Here is a 15,294-nt window from a genome sequence, read left to right on the forward strand (position 1 = left end):
GAGCATGTTCATCACAAACTTGAAAGATCTTTTGGAAATCACAAAGAACCTTGAAATTGAGATATTTATGGGAAAGGAGCCCTGCAGCAACTGTTGGTTCAGCTACCAAAATGTGACATATGCTGAAATAACCATAGAGCCCTGTAGCAAGGCTTCGATCAGCTCTCAATTTGTGGTGAAAGAGTCCATCAAATACAACAACAGTTGTGCCAGTGGCGCAATGGATAACGTGTCTGACTACGGATCAGAAGATTATAGGTTTGACTCCTAACTGGTTTTGAAAAATTGCAGTGATCGTATGGTGGTTAGTACTCTCCATTGTGACAGCAGCAACCACGGTTCGAATCCAGGTCACAGCATGTTACTTTTGGTTCTCTGTCACAACTTTTCAATGTTAGCAGAATTTTAGAAAGTATGCTGAATCTTTGTACTTGCTTGCAATTTTTCTCTATAATGTTAGTTGCCAAAGTATCTATACATGTTTTGAAACTTCAGTTGTGAGAAAATCTCTTGAAAGACAGGGAACTTGACAGAAATTCCTGACATCAAGAAATTAGATTATTTGGACTCTGTCTGAGCATGTTTATCACAAACTTTAAAGATCTTTTGGAAATCACAAAGAACCTTGAAATTGAGATATTTATGGGAAAGGAGCCCTGCAGCAACTGTTCGTTCAGCTACCAAAATGTGACATATGCTGAAATAACCATAGAGCCCTGTAGCAAGGCTTCGATCAGCTCTCAATTTGTGGTGAAAGAGTCCATCAAATACAAAAACAGTTGTGCCAGTGGCGCAATGGATAACGCGTCTGACTACAGATCAGAAGATTGTAGGTGCGACTCCTACCTGGTTTGGAAAAATTGCAGTGATCGTTTGGTGGTTAGTACTCTGCGTTGTGGCCGCAGCAACCCCGGTTTGAATCCGGGTCACGGCATGTTAGTTTTGTTTCTCTGTCACAACTTTTTAATGTTAGCAGAATTTTAGAAAGTATGCTGAATCTTTGTACTTGCTTGCAATTTTTCTCTATAATACTAGTTGCCAAAGTATCTATACATGTTTTAAAACTTAAGTTGTGAGAAAATCTCTTGAAACACTGGGAACTTGACAGAAATTCCTGACATAGGGAAATTAGATTATTTGAATTCTGTCTGAGCATGTTCATCACAAACTTGAAAGATCTTTTGGAAATCACAAAGAACCTTGAAATTGAGATATTTATGGGAAAGGAGCCCTGCAGCAACTGTTGGTTCAGCTACCAAAATGTGACATATGCTGAAATAACCATAGAGCCCTGTAGCAAGGCTTCGATCAGCTCTCAATTTGTGGTGAAAGAGTCCATCAAACACAGCAACAGTTGGGCCAGTGGCGCAATGGATAACGCGTCTGACTACGGATCAGAAGATTGTAGGTTCGACTCCTACCTGGCTCGGAAAAGTTGCCGTGATCGTATAGTGGTTAGTATTCTGCGTTGTGGCAGCAGCAACCTTGGTTTGAAACCAGATCACGGCATGTTAGTTTTGTTTCTCTGTCACAACTTTTCAATGTTAGCAGAATTTTAGAAAGTATGCTGAATCTTTGTACTTGCTTGCAATTTTTCGCTATAATGCTAGTTGCCAAAGTATCTATACATGTTTTGAAACTTCAGTTGTGAGAAAATCTCTTGAAAGACAGGGAACTTGACAGAAATTCCTGACATCAAGAAATTAGATTATTTGGACTCTGTCTGAGCATGTTTATCACAAACTTTAAAGATCTTTTGGAAATCACAAAGAACCTTGAAATTGAGATATTTATGGGAAAGGAGCCCTGCAGCAACTGTTCGTTCAGCTACCAAAATGTGACATATGCTGAAATAACCATAGAGCCCTGTAGCAAGGCTTCGATCAGCTCTCAATTTGTGGTGAAAGAGTCCATCAAATACAAAAACAGTTGTGCCAGTGGCGCAATGGATAACGCATCTGACTACAGATCAGAAGATTTTAGGTGCGACTCCTACCTGGTTTGGAAAAATTGCAGTGATCGTTTGGTGGTTAGTACTCTGCGTTGTGGCCGCAGCAACCCCGGTTCGAATCCGGGTCACGGCATGTTAGTTTTGTTTCTCTGTCACAACTTTTTAATGTTAGCAGAATTTTAGAAAGTATGCTGAATCTTTGTACTTGCTTGCAATTTTTCTCTATAATACTAGTTGCCAAAGTATCTATACATGTTTTAAAACTTAAGTTGTGAGAAAATCTCTTGAAAGACTGGGAACTTGACAGAAATTCCTGACATCAAGAAATTAGATTATTTGAATTCTGTCTGAGCATGTTCATCACAAACTTGAAAGATCTTTTGGAAATCACAAAGAACCTTGAAATTGAGATATTTATGGGAAAGGAGCCCTGCAGCAACTGTTGGTTCAGCTACCAAAATGTGACATATGCTGAAATAACCATAGAGCCCTGTAGCAAGGCTTCGATCAGCTCTCAATTTGTGGTGAAAGAGTCCATCAAATACAACAACAGTTGTGCCAGTGGCGCAATGGATAACGTGTCTGACTACGGATCAGAAGATTATAGGTTTGACTCCTAACTGGTTTTGAAAAATTGCAGTGATCGTATGGTGGTTAGTACTCTCCATTGTGACAGCAGCAACCACGGTTCGAATCCAGGTCACAGCATGTTACTTTTGGTTCTCTGTCACAACTTTTCAATGTTAGCAGAATTTTAGAAAGTATGCTGAATCTTTGTACTTGCTTGCAATTTTTCTCTATAATGTTAGTTGCCAAAGTATCTATACATGTTTTGAAACTTCAGTTGTGAGAAAATCTCTTGAAAGACAGGGAACTTGACAGAAATTCCTGACATCAAGAAATTAGATTATTTGGATTCTGTCTGAGCATGTTCATCACAAACTTGAAAGATCTTTTGGAAATCACAAAGAACCTTGAAATTGAGATATTTATGGGAAAGGAGCCCTGCAGCAATTGTTGGTTCAGCTACCAAAATGTGACATATGCTGAAATAACCATAGAGCCCTGTAGCAAGGCTTCGATCAGCTCTCAATTTGTGGTGAAAGAGTCCATCAAATACAACAACAGTTGTGCCAGTGGCGCAATGGATAACGTGTCTGACTACGGATCAGAAGATTGTAGTTTCGACTCCTACCTGGTTTGGAAAAATTGCAGTGATCGTATAGTGGATAGTACTCTGCATTGTGGCCGCAGCAACCCCGGTTCAATCCGGGTCACGGCATGTTACTTTTGTTTCTCTGTCACAACTTTTCAATGTTAGCAGAATTTTAGAAAGTATGCTGAATCTTTGTACTTGCTTGCAATTTTTCTCTATAATGCTAGTTGCCAAAGTATCTATACATGTTTTGAAACTTCAGTTGTGAGAAAATCTCTTGAAAGACAGGGAACTTGACAGAAATTCCTGACATCAAGAAATTAGATTATTATGACTCTGTCTGAGCATGTTCATCACAAACTTAAAAGATCTTTTGGAAATCACAAAGAACCTTGAAATTGAGATATTTATGGGAAAGGAGCCCTGCAGCAACTGTTGGTTCAGCTACCAAAATGTGACATATGCTGAAATAACCATAGAGCCCTGTAGCAAGGCTTCGATCAGCTCTCAATTTGTGGTGAAAGAGTCCATCAAATACAGCAACAGTTGGGCCAGTGGCGCAATGGATAACGCATCTGACTACGGATCAGAAGATTGTAGGTTCGACTCCTACCTGGCTCGGAAAAGTTGCCATGATCGTATAGTGGTTAGTATTCTGCGTTGTGGCAGCAGCAACCTTGGTTTGAAACCAGGTCACGGCTTGTTAGTTTTGTTTCTCTGTCACAACTTTTCAATGTTAGCAGAATTTTAGAAAGTATGCTGAATCTTTGTACTTGCTTGCAATTTTTCGCTATAATGCTAGTTGCCAAAGTATCTATACATGTTTTGAAACTTCAGTTGTGAGAAAATCTCTTGAAAGACAGGTAACTTGACAGAAATTCCTGACATCAAGAAATTAGATTATTTGGATTCTGTCTGAGCATGTTCATCAGAAATTTGAAAGATCTTTTGGAAATCACAAAGAACCTTGAAATTGAGATATTTATGGGAAAGGAGCCCTGCAGCAACTGTCCGTTCAGCTACCAAAATGTGACATATGCTGAAATAACCATAGAGCCCTGTAGCAAGGCTTCGATCAGCTCTCAATTTGTGGTGAAAGAGTCCATCAAATACAACAACAGTTGTGACAGTGGCGCAATGGATAACGTGTCTGACTACGGATCAGAAGATTGTAGTTTTGACTCCTAACTGGTTTGGAAAAATTGCAGTGATCGTATAGTGGTTAGTACTCTGCGTTGTGGCCGCAGCAACCCAGGTTCAATCCGGGTCACGGCATGTTACTTTTGTTTCTCTGTCACAACTTTTCAATGTTAGCAGAATTTTAGAAAGTATGCTGAATCTTTGTACTTGCTTGCAATTTTTCTCTATAATGCTAGTTGCCAAAGTATCTATACATGTTTTGAAACTTCAGTTGTGAGAAAATCTCTTGAAAGACAGGGAACTTGACAGAAATTCCTGACATCAAGAAATTAGATTATTTGGACACTGTCTGAGCATGTTCATCACAAACTTAAAAGATCTTTTGGAAATCACAAAGAACCTTGAAATTGAGATATTTATGGGAAAGGAGCCCTGCAGCAACTGTTCGTTCAGCTACCAAAATGTGACATATGCTGAAATAACCATAGAGCCCTGTAGCAAGGCTTCGATCAGCTGTCAATTTGTGGTGAAAGAGTCCATCAAATACGGCAACAGTTGGGCCAGTGGCGCAATGGATAACGCGTCTGACTACGGATCAGAAGATTGTAGGTTCGACTCCTACCTGGCTCGGAAAAGTTGCCGTGATCGTATAGTGGTTAGTACTCTGCGTTGTGGCCGCAGCAACCCCGGTACGAATCCGGGTCACGGCATGTTACTTTTGTTTCTCTGTCACAACTTTTCAATGTTAGCAGAATTTTAGAAAGTATGCTGAATCTTTGTACTTGCTTGCAATTTTTCGCTATAATGCTAGTTGCCAAAGTATCTATACATGTTTTGAAACCTCAGTTGTGAGAAAATCTCTTGAAAGACGGGTAACTTGACAGAAATTCCTGACATCAAGAAATTAGATTATTTGGATTCTGTCTGAGCATGTTCATCACAAACTTGAAAGATCTTTTGGAAATCACAAAGAACCTTGAAATTGAGATATTTATGGGAAAGGTGCCCTGCAGCAACTGTTGGTTCAGCTACCAAAATGTGACATATGCTGAAATAACCATAGAGCCCTGTAGCAAGGCTTCGATCAGCTCTCAATTTGTGGTGAAAGAGTCCATCAAATACAACAACAGCTGTGCCAGTGGCGCAATGGATAACATGTCTGACTACAGATCAGAAGATTGTTGGTTTGACTCCTAACTGGTTTGGAAAAATTGCAGTGATCGTATAGTGGTTAGTACTCTGCGTTGTGGCCGCAGCAACCCAGGTTCAATCTGGGTCACGGCATGTTACTTTTGTTTCTCTGTCACAACTTTTCAATGTTAGCAGAATTTTAGAAAGTATGCTGAATCTTTGTACTTGCTTGCAATTTTTCTCTATAATGCTAGTTGCCAAAGTATCTATACATGTTTTGAAACTTCAGTTGTGAGAAAATCTCTTGAAAGACAGGGAACTTGACAGAAATTCCTGACATCAAGAAATTAGATTATTTGGACACTGTCTGAGCATGTTCATCACAAACTTAAAAGATCTTTTGGAAATCACAAAGAACCTTGAAATTGAGATATTTATGGGAAAGGAGCCCTGCAGCAACTGTTCGTTCAGCTACCAAAATGTGACATATGCTGAAATAACCATAGAGCCCTGTAGCAAGGCTTCGATCAGCTGTCAATTTGTGGTGAAAGAGTCCATCAAATACGGCAACAGTTGGGCCAGTGGCGCAATGGATAACGCGTCTGACTACGGATCAGAAGATTGTAGGTTCGACTCCTACCTGGCTCGGAAAAGTTGCCGTGATCGTATAGTGGTTAGTACTCTGCGTTGTGGCCGCAGCAACCCCGGTACGAATCCGGGTCACGGCATGTTACTTTTGTTTCTCTGTCACAACTTTTCAATGTTAGCAGAATTTTAGAAAGTATGCTGAATCTTTGTACTTGCTTGCAATTTTTCGCTATAATGCTAGTTGCCAAAGTATCTATACATGTTTTGAAACCTCAGTTGTGAGAAAATCTCTTGAAAGACGGGTAACTTGACAGAAATTCCTGACATCAAGAAATTAGATTATTTGGATTCTGTCTGAGCATGTTCATCACAAACTTGAAAGATCTTTTGGAAATCACAAAGAACCTTGAAATTGAGATATTTATGGGAAAGGTGCCCTGCAGCAACTGTTGGTTCAGCTACCAAAATGTGACATATGCTGAAATAACCATAGAGCCCTGTAGCAAGGCTTCGATCAGCTCTCAATTTGTGGTGAAAGAGTCCATCAAATACAACAACAGCTGTGCCAGTGGCGCAATGGATAACATGTCTGACTACAGATCAGAAGATTGTTGGTTTGACTCCTACCTGGTTTGGAAAAATTGCAGTGATCGTATAGTGGTTAGTACTCTGCGTTGTGGCCGCAGCAACCCTGGTTCGAATCCGGGTCACGGCATGTTAGTTTTGTTTCTCTGTCACAACTTTTCAATGTTAGCAGAATTTTAGAAAGTATGCTGAATCTTTGTACTTGCTTGCAATTTTTCGCTATAATGCTAGTTGCCAAAGTATCTATACATGTTTTGAAACTTCAGTTGTGAGAAAATCTCTTGAAAGACGGGTAACTTGACAGAAATTCCTGACATCAAGAAATTAGATTATTTGGATTCTGTCAGAGCATGTTCATCAGAAACTTGAAAGATCTTTTGGAAATCACAAAGAACCTTGAAATTGAGATATTTATGGGAAAGGAGCCCTGCAGCAACTGTTCGTTCAGCTACCAAAATGTGACATATGCTGAAATAACCATAGAGCCCTGTAGCAAGGCTTCGATCAGCTCTCAATTTGTGGTGAAAGAGTCCATCAAATACAACAACAGTTGTGCCAGTGGCGCAATGGATAACGTGTCTGACTACGGATCAGAAGATTGTAGTTTTGACTCCTAACTGGTTTGGAAAAATTGCAGTGATCGTATAGTGGTTAGTACTCTGCGTTGTGGCCGCAGCAACCCAGGTTCAATCCGGGTCACGGCATGTTACTTTTGTTTCTCTGTCACAACTTTTCAATGTTAGCAGAATTTTAGAAAGTATGCTGAATCTTTGTACTTGCTTGCAATTTTTCGCTATAATGCTAGTTGCCAAAGTATCTATACATGTTTTGAAACTTCAGTTGTGAGAAAATCTCTTGAAAGACAGGTAACTTGACAGAAATTCCTGACATCAAGAAATTAGATTATTTGGACTCTGTCTGAGCATGTTCATCACAAACTTAAAAGATCTTTTGGAAATCACAAAGAACCTTGAAATTGAGATATTTATGGGAAAGGAGCCCTGCAGCAACTGTTCGTTCAGCTACCAAAATGTGACATATGCTGAAATAACCATAGAGCCCTGTAGCAAGGCTTCGATCAGCTGTCAATTTGTGGTGAAAGAGTCCATCAAATACAGCAACAGTTGGGCCAGTGGCGCAATGGATAACGCGTCTGACTACGGATCAGAAGATTGTAGGTTCGACTCCTACCTGGCTCGGAAAAGTTGCCGTGATCGTATAGTGGTTAGTACTCTGCGTTGTGGCCGCAGCAACCCCGGTACGAATCCGGGTCACGGCATGTTTCTTTTGTTTCTCTGTCACAACTTTTCAATGTTAGCAGAATTTTAGAAAGTATGCTGAATCTTTGTACTTGCTTGCAATTTTTCGCTATAATGCTAGTTGCCAAAGTATCTATACATGTTTTGAAACTTCAGTTGTGAGAAAATCTCTTGAAAGACAGGGAACTTGACAGAAATTCCTGACATCAAGAAATTAGATTATTTGGACACTGTCTGAGCATGTTCATCACAAACTTAAAAGATCTTTTGGAAATCACAAAGAACCTTGAAATTGAGATATTTATGGGAAAGGAGCCCTGCAGCAACTGTTCGTTCAGCTACCAAAATGTGACATATGCTGAAATAACCATAGAGCCCTGTAGCAAGGCTTCGATCAGCTCTCAATTTGTGGTGAAAGAGTCCATCAAATACAACAACAGTTGTGCCAGTGGCGCAATGGATAACGTGTCTGACTACGGATCAGAAGATTGTAGTTTTGACTCCTAACTGGTTTGGAAAAATTGCCGTGATCGTATAGTGGTTAGTATTCTGCGTTGTGGCAGCAGCAACCTTGGTTTGAAACCAGGTCACGGCATGTTAGTTTTGTTTCTCTGTCACAACTTTTCAATGTTAGCAGAATTTTAGAAAGTATGCTGAATCTTTGTACTTGCTTGCAATTTTTCGCTATAATGCTAGTTGCCAAAGTATCTATACATGTTTTGAAACTTCAGTTGTGAGAAAATCTCTTGAAAGACAGGTAACTTGACAGAAATTCCTGACATCAAGAAATTAGATTATTTGGATTCTGTCAGAGCATGTTCATCAGAAACTTGAAAGATCTTTTGGAAATCACAAAGAACCTTGAAATTGAGATATTTATGGGAAAGGAGCCCTGCAGCAACTGTTGGTTCAGCTACCAAAATGTGACATATGCTGAAATAACCATAGAGCCCTGTAGCAAGGCTTCGATCAGCTCTCAATTTGTGGTGAAAGAGTCCATCAAATACAACAACAGTTGTGCCAGTGGCGCAATGGATAACGTGTCTGACTACGGATCAGAAGATTGTAGTTTTGACTCCTAACTGGTTTGGAAAAATTGCAGTGATCGTATAGTGGTTAGTACTCTGCGTTGTGGCCGCAGCAACCCAGGTTCAATCCGGGTCACGGCATGTTACTTTTGTTTCTCTGTCACAACTTTTCAATGTTAGCAGAATTTTAGAAAGTATGCTGAATCTTTGTACTTGCTTGCAATTTTTCGCTATAATGCTAGTTGCCAAAGTATCTATACATGTTTTGAAACTTCAGTTGTGAGAAAATCTCTTGAAAGACAGGTAACTTGACAGAAATTCCTGACATCAAGAAATTAGATTATTTGGACTCTGTCTGAGCATGTTCATCACAAACTTAAAAGATCTTTTGGAAATCACAAAGAACCTTGAAATTGAGATATTTATGGGAAAGGAGCCCTGCAGCAACTGTTCGTTCAGCTACCAAAATGTGACATATGCTGAAATAACCATAGAGCCCTGTAGCAAGGCTTCGATCAGCTGTCAATTTGTGGTGAAAGAGTCCATCAAATACAGCAACAGTTGGGCCAGTGGCGCAATGGATAACGCGTCTGACTACGGATCAGAAGATTGTAGGTTCGACTCCTACCTGGCTCGGAAAAGTTGCCGTGATCGTATAGTGGTTAGTACTCTGCGTTGTGGCCGCAGCAACCCCGGTACGAATCCGGGTCACGGCATGTTTCTTTTGTTTCTCTGTCACAACTTTTCAATGTTAGCAGAATTTTAGAAAGTATGCTGAATCTTTGTACTTGCTTGCAATTTTTCGCTATAATGCTAGTTGCCAAAGTATCTATACATGTTTTGAAACTTCAGTTGTGAGAAAATCTCTTGAAAGACAGGTAACTTGACAGAAATTCCTGACATCAAGAAATTAGATTATTTGGATTCTGTCTGAGCATGTTCATCAGAAACTTGAAAGATCTTTTGGAAATCACAAAGAACCTTGAAATTGAGATATTTATGGGAAAGGAGCCCTGCAGCAACTGTTGGTTCAGCTACCAAAATGTGACATATGCTGAAATAACCATAGAGCCCTGTAGCAAGGCTTCGATCAGCTCTCAATTTGTGGTGAAAGAGTCCATCAAATACAACAACAGTTGTGCCAGTGGCGCAATGGATAACGTGTCTGACTACGGATCAGAAGATTGTAGTTTTGACTCCTAACTTGTTTGGAAAAATTGCAGTGATCGTATAGTGGTTAGTACTCTGCGTTGTGGCCGCAGCAACCCAGGTTCAATCCGGGTCACGGCATGTTACTTTTGTTTCTCTGTCACAACTTTTCAATGTTAGCAGAATTTTAGAAAGTATGCTGAATCTTTGTACTTGCTTGCAATTTTTCTCTATAATGCTAGTTGCCAAAGTATCTATACATGTTTTGAAACTTCAGTTGTGAGAAAATCTCTTGAAAGACAGGGAACTTGACAGAAATTCCTGACATCAAGAAATTAGATTATTTGGACACTGTCTGAGCATGTTCATCACAAACTTAAAAGATCTTTTGGAAATCACAAAGAACCTTGAAATTGAGATATTTATGGGAAAGGAGCCCTGCAGCAACTGTTCGTTCAGCTACCAAAATGTGACATATGCTGAAATAACCATAGAGCCCTGTAGCAAGGCTTCGATCAGCTCTCAATTTGTGGTGAAAGAGTCCATCAAATACAACAACAGTTGTGCCAGTGGCGCAATGGATAACGTGTCTGACTACGGATCAGAAGATTGTAGTTTTGACTCCTAACTGGTTTGGAAAAATTGCCGTGATCGTATAGTGGTTAGTATTCTGCGTTGTGGCAGCAGCAACCTTGGTTTGAAACCAGGTCACGGCATGTTAGTTTTGTTTCTCTGTCACAACTTTTCAATGTTAGCAGAATTTTAGAAAGTATGCTGAATCTTTGTACTTGCTTGCAATTTTTCGCTATAATGCTAGTTGCCAAAGTATCTATACATGTTTTGAAACTTCAGTTGTGAGAAAATCTCTTGAAAGACAGGTAACTTGACAGAAATTCCTGACATCAAGAAATTAGATTATTTGGATTCTGTCTGAGCATATTCATCAGAAATTTGAAAGATCTTTTGGAAATCACAAAGAACCTTGAAATTGAGATATTTATGGGAAAGGAGCCCTGCAGCAACTGTCCGTTCAGCTACCAAAATGTGACATATGCTGAAATAACCATAGAGCCCTGTAGCAAGGCTTCGATCAGCTCTCAATTTGTGGTGAAAGAGTCCATCAAATACAACAACAGTTGTGACAGTGGCGCAATGGATAACGTGTCTGACTACGGATCAGAAGATTGTAGTTTTGACTCCTAACTGGTTTGGAAAAATTGCAGTGATCGTATAGTGGTTAGTACTCTGCGTTGTGGCCGCAGCAACCCAGGTTCAATCCGGGTCACGGCATGTTACTTTTGTTTCTCTGTCACAACTTTTCAATGTTAGCAGAATTTTAGAAAGTATGCTGAATCTTTGTACTTGCTTGCAATTTTTCTCTATAATGCTAGTTGCCAAAGTATCTATACATGTTTTGAAACTTCAGTTGTGAGAAAATCTCTTGAAAGACAGGGAACTTGACAGAAATTCCTGACATCAAGAAATTCGATTATTTGGACACTGTCTGAGCATGTTCATCACAAACTTAAAAGATCTTTTGGAAATCACAAAGAACCTTGAAATTGAGATATTTATGGGAAAGGAGCCCTGCAGCAACTGTTCGTTCAGCTACCAAAATATGACATATGCTGAAATAACCATAGAGCCCTGTAGCAAGGCTTCGATCAGCTGTCAATTTGTGGTGAAAGAGTCCATCAAATACGGCAACAGTTGGGCCAGTGGCGCAATGGATAACGCGTCTGACTACGGATCAGAAGATTGTAGGTTCGACTCCTACCTGGCTCGGAAAAGTTGCCGTGATCGTATAGTGGTTAGTACTCTGCGTTGTGGCCGCAGCAACCCCGGTACGAATCCGGGTCACGGCATGTTACTTTTGTTTCTCTGTCACAACTTTTCAATGTTAGCAGAATTTTAGAAAGTATGCTGAATCTTTGTACTTGCTTGCAATTTTTCGCTATAATGCTAGTTGCCAAAGTATCTATACATGTTTTGAAACCTCAGTTGTGAGAAAATCTCTTGAAAGACGGGTAACTTGACAGAAATTCCTGACATCAAGAAATTAGATTATTTGGATTCTGTCTGAGCATGTTCATCACAAACTTGAAAGATCTTTTGGAAATCACAAAGAACCTTGAAATTGAGATATTTATGGGAAAGGTGCCCTGCAGCAACTGTTGGTTCAGCTACCAAAATGTGACATATGCTGAAATAACCATAGAGCCCTGTAGCAAGGCTTCGATCAGCTCTCAATTTGTGGTGAAAGAGTCCATCAAATACAACAACAGCTGTGCCAGTGGCGCAATGGATAACATGTCTGACTACAGATCAGAAGATTGTTGGTTTGACTCCTACCTGGTTTGGAAAAATTGCAGTGATCGTATGGTGGTTAGTACTCTGCGTTGTGGCCGCAGCAACCCTGGTTCGAATCCGGGTCACGGCATGTTAGTTTTGTTTCTCTGTCACAACTTTTCAATGTTAGCAGAATTTTAGAAAGTATGCTGAATCTTTGTACTTGCTTGCAATTTTTCGCTATAATGCTAGTTGCCAAAGTATCTATACATGTTTTGAAACTTCAGTTGTGAGAAAATCTCTTGAAAGACAGGTAACTTGACAGAAATTCCTGACATCAAGAAATTAGATTATTTGGACTCTGTCTGAGCATGTTCATCACAAACTTAAAAGATCTTTTGGGAATCACAAAGAACCTTGAAATTGAGATATTTATGGGAAAGGAGCCCTGCAGCAACTGTTCGTTCAGCTACCAAAATGTGACATATGCTGAAATAACCATAGAGCCCTGTAGCAAGGCTTCGATCAGCTGTCAATTTGTGGTGAAAGAGTCCATCAAATACAGCAACAGTTGGGCCAGTGGCGCAATGGATAACGCGTCTGACTACAGATCAGAAGATTGTTGGTTCGACTCCTACCTGGCTCGGAAAAGTTGCCGTGATCGTATAGTGGTTAGTACTCTGCGTTGTGGCCGCAGCAACCCCGGTACGAATCCGGGTCACGGCATGTTACTTTTGTTTCTCTGTCACAACTTTTCAATGTTAGCAGAATTTTAGAAAGTATGCTGAATCTTTGTACTTGCTTGCAATTTTTCGCTATAATGCTAGTTGCCAAAGTATCTATACATGTTTTGAAACTTCAGTTGTGAGAAAATCTCTTGAAAGACAGGTAACTTGACAGAAATTCCTGACATCAAGAAATTAGATTATTTGGATTCTGTCAGAGCATGTTCATCAGAAACTTGAAAGATCTTTTGGAAATCACAAAGAACCTTGAAATTGAGATATTTATGGGAAAGGAGCCCTGCAGCAACTGTTGGTTCAGCTACCAAAATGTGACATATGCTGAAATAACCATAGAGCCCTGTAGCAAGGCTTCGATCAGCTCTCAATTTGTGGTGAAAGAGTCCATCAAATACAACAACAGTTGTGCCAGTGGCGCAATGGATAACGTGTCTGACTACGGATCAGAAGATTGTAGTTTTGACTCCTAACTGGTTTGGAAAAATTGCAGTGATCGTATAGTGGTTAGTACTCTGCGTTGTGGCCGCAGCAACCCAGGTTCAATCCGGGTCGCGGCATGTTACTTTTGTTTCTCTGTCACAACTTTTCAATGTTAGCAGAATTTTAGAAAGTATGCTGAATCTTTGTACTTGCTTGCAATTTTTCGCTATAATGCTAGTTGCCAAAGTATCTATACATGTTTTGAAACTTCAGTTGTGAGAAAATCTCTTGAAAGACAGGTAACTTGACAGAAATTCCTGACATCAAGAAATTAGATTATTTGGACTCTGTCTGAGCATGTTCATCACAAACTTAAAAGATCTTTTGGAAATCACAAAGAACCTTGAAATTGAGATATTTATGGGAAAGGAGCCCTGCAGCAACTGTTCGTTCAGCTACCAAAATGTGACATATGCTGAAATAACCATAGAGCCCTGTAGCAAGGCTTCGATCAGCTGTCAATTTGTGGTGAAAGAGTCCATCAAATACAGCAACAGTTGGGCCAGTGGCGCAATGGATAACGCGTCTGACTACGGATCAGAAGATTGTAGGTTCGACTCCTACCTGGCTCGGAAAAGTTGCCGTGATCGTATAGTGGTTAGTACTCTGCGTTGTGGCCGCAGCAACCCCGGTACGAATCCGGGTCACGGCATGTTTCTTTTGTTTCTCTGTCACAACTTTTCAATGTTAGCAGAATTTTAGAAAGTATGCTGAATCTTTGTACTTGCTTGCAATTTTTCGCTATAATGCTAGTTGCCAAAGTATCTATACATGTTTTGAAACTTCAGTTGTGAGAAAATCTCTTGAAAGACAGGTAACTTGACAGAAATTCCTGACATCAAGAAATTAGATTATTTGGATTCTGTCTGAGCATGTTCATCAGAAACTTGAAAGATCTTTTGGAAATCACAAAGAACCTTGAAATTGAGATATTTATGGGAAAGGAGGCCTGCAGCAACTGTTGGTTCAGCTACCAAAATGTGACATATGCTGAAATAACCATAGAGCCCTGTAGCAAGGCTTCGATCAGCTCTCAATTTGTGGTGAAAGAGTCCATCAAATACAACAACAGTTGTGCCAGTGGCGCAATGGATAACGTGTCTGACTACGGATCAGAAGATTGTAGTTTTGACTCCTAACTGGTTTGGAAAAATTGCAGTGATCGTATAGTGGTTAGTACTCTGCGTTGTGGCCGCAGCAACCCAGGTTCAATTCGGGTCACGGCATGTTACTTTTGTTTCTCTGTCACAACTTTTCAATGTTAGCAGAATTTTAGAAAGTATGCTGAATCTTTGTACTTGCTTGCAATTTTTCTCTATAATGCTAGTTGCCAAAGTATCTATACATGTTTTGAAACTTCAGTTGTGAGAAAATCTCTTGAAAGACAGGGAACTTGACAGAAATTCCTGACATCAAGAAATTAGATTATTTGGACACTGTCTGAGCATGTTCATCACAAACTTAAAAGATCTTTTGGAAATCACAAAGAACCTTGAAATTGAGATATTTATGGGAAAGGAGCCCTGCAGCAACTGTTCGTTCAGCTACCAAAATGTGACATATGCTGAAATAACCATAGAGCCCTGTAGCAAGGCTTCGATCAGCTCTCAATTTGTGGTGAAAGAGTCCATCAAATACAACAACAGTTGTGCCAGTGGCGCAATGGATAACGTGTCTGACTACGGATCAGAAGATTGTAGTTTTGACTCCTAACTGGTTTGGAAAAATTGCAGTGATCGTATAGTGGTTAGTACTCTGCGTTGTGGCCGCAGCAACCCAGGTTCAATCCGGGTCA

General features: G+C 40.0%; 9 non-coding genes across 9 annotated transcripts; all 9 read left to right on the forward strand.

Annotated features, from left to right (window-relative positions):
- The first annotated feature begins 1,356 nt into the window (after positions 1-1,356).
- Positions 1,357-1,429, forward strand: TRNAR-ACG (transfer RNA arginine (anticodon ACG)). Its single transcript has one exon. It is a non-coding gene; the product is annotated as a tRNA-Arg (tRNA).
- Positions 1,430-3,655: 2,226 nt separating this feature from the next.
- On the forward strand, positions 3,656-3,728 carry TRNAR-ACG (transfer RNA arginine (anticodon ACG)). Its single transcript has one exon. It is a non-coding gene; the product is annotated as a tRNA-Arg (tRNA).
- A 1,076-nt stretch (positions 3,729-4,804) lies between these two features.
- On the forward strand, positions 4,805-4,877 carry TRNAR-ACG (transfer RNA arginine (anticodon ACG)). Its single transcript has one exon. It is a non-coding gene; the product is annotated as a tRNA-Arg (tRNA).
- A 1,076-nt stretch (positions 4,878-5,953) lies between these two features.
- TRNAR-ACG (transfer RNA arginine (anticodon ACG)) lies at positions 5,954-6,026 on the forward strand. Its single transcript has one exon. It is a non-coding gene; the product is annotated as a tRNA-Arg (tRNA).
- A 1,651-nt stretch (positions 6,027-7,677) lies between these two features.
- TRNAR-ACG (transfer RNA arginine (anticodon ACG)) lies at positions 7,678-7,750 on the forward strand. Its single transcript has one exon. It is a non-coding gene; the product is annotated as a tRNA-Arg (tRNA).
- Positions 7,751-9,401: 1,651 nt separating this feature from the next.
- TRNAR-ACG (transfer RNA arginine (anticodon ACG)) lies at positions 9,402-9,474 on the forward strand. Its single transcript has one exon. It is a non-coding gene; the product is annotated as a tRNA-Arg (tRNA).
- Positions 9,475-11,699: 2,225 nt separating this feature from the next.
- Positions 11,700-11,772, forward strand: TRNAR-ACG (transfer RNA arginine (anticodon ACG)). Its single transcript has one exon. It is a non-coding gene; the product is annotated as a tRNA-Arg (tRNA).
- A 1,077-nt stretch (positions 11,773-12,849) lies between these two features.
- On the forward strand, positions 12,850-12,922 carry TRNAC-ACA (transfer RNA cysteine (anticodon ACA)). Its single transcript has one exon. It is a non-coding gene; the product is annotated as a tRNA-Cys (tRNA).
- A 1,076-nt stretch (positions 12,923-13,998) lies between these two features.
- TRNAR-ACG (transfer RNA arginine (anticodon ACG)) lies at positions 13,999-14,071 on the forward strand. Its single transcript has one exon. It is a non-coding gene; the product is annotated as a tRNA-Arg (tRNA).
- Positions 14,072-15,294: the final 1,223 nt, after the last annotated feature.

The sequence above is a fragment of the Mixophyes fleayi genome, chromosome 4 (assembly GCF_038048845.1).
Source record: "Mixophyes fleayi isolate aMixFle1 chromosome 4, aMixFle1.hap1, whole genome shotgun sequence".
Taxonomy (NCBI): Eukaryota; Metazoa; Chordata; class Amphibia; order Anura; family Limnodynastidae; genus Mixophyes; species Mixophyes fleayi.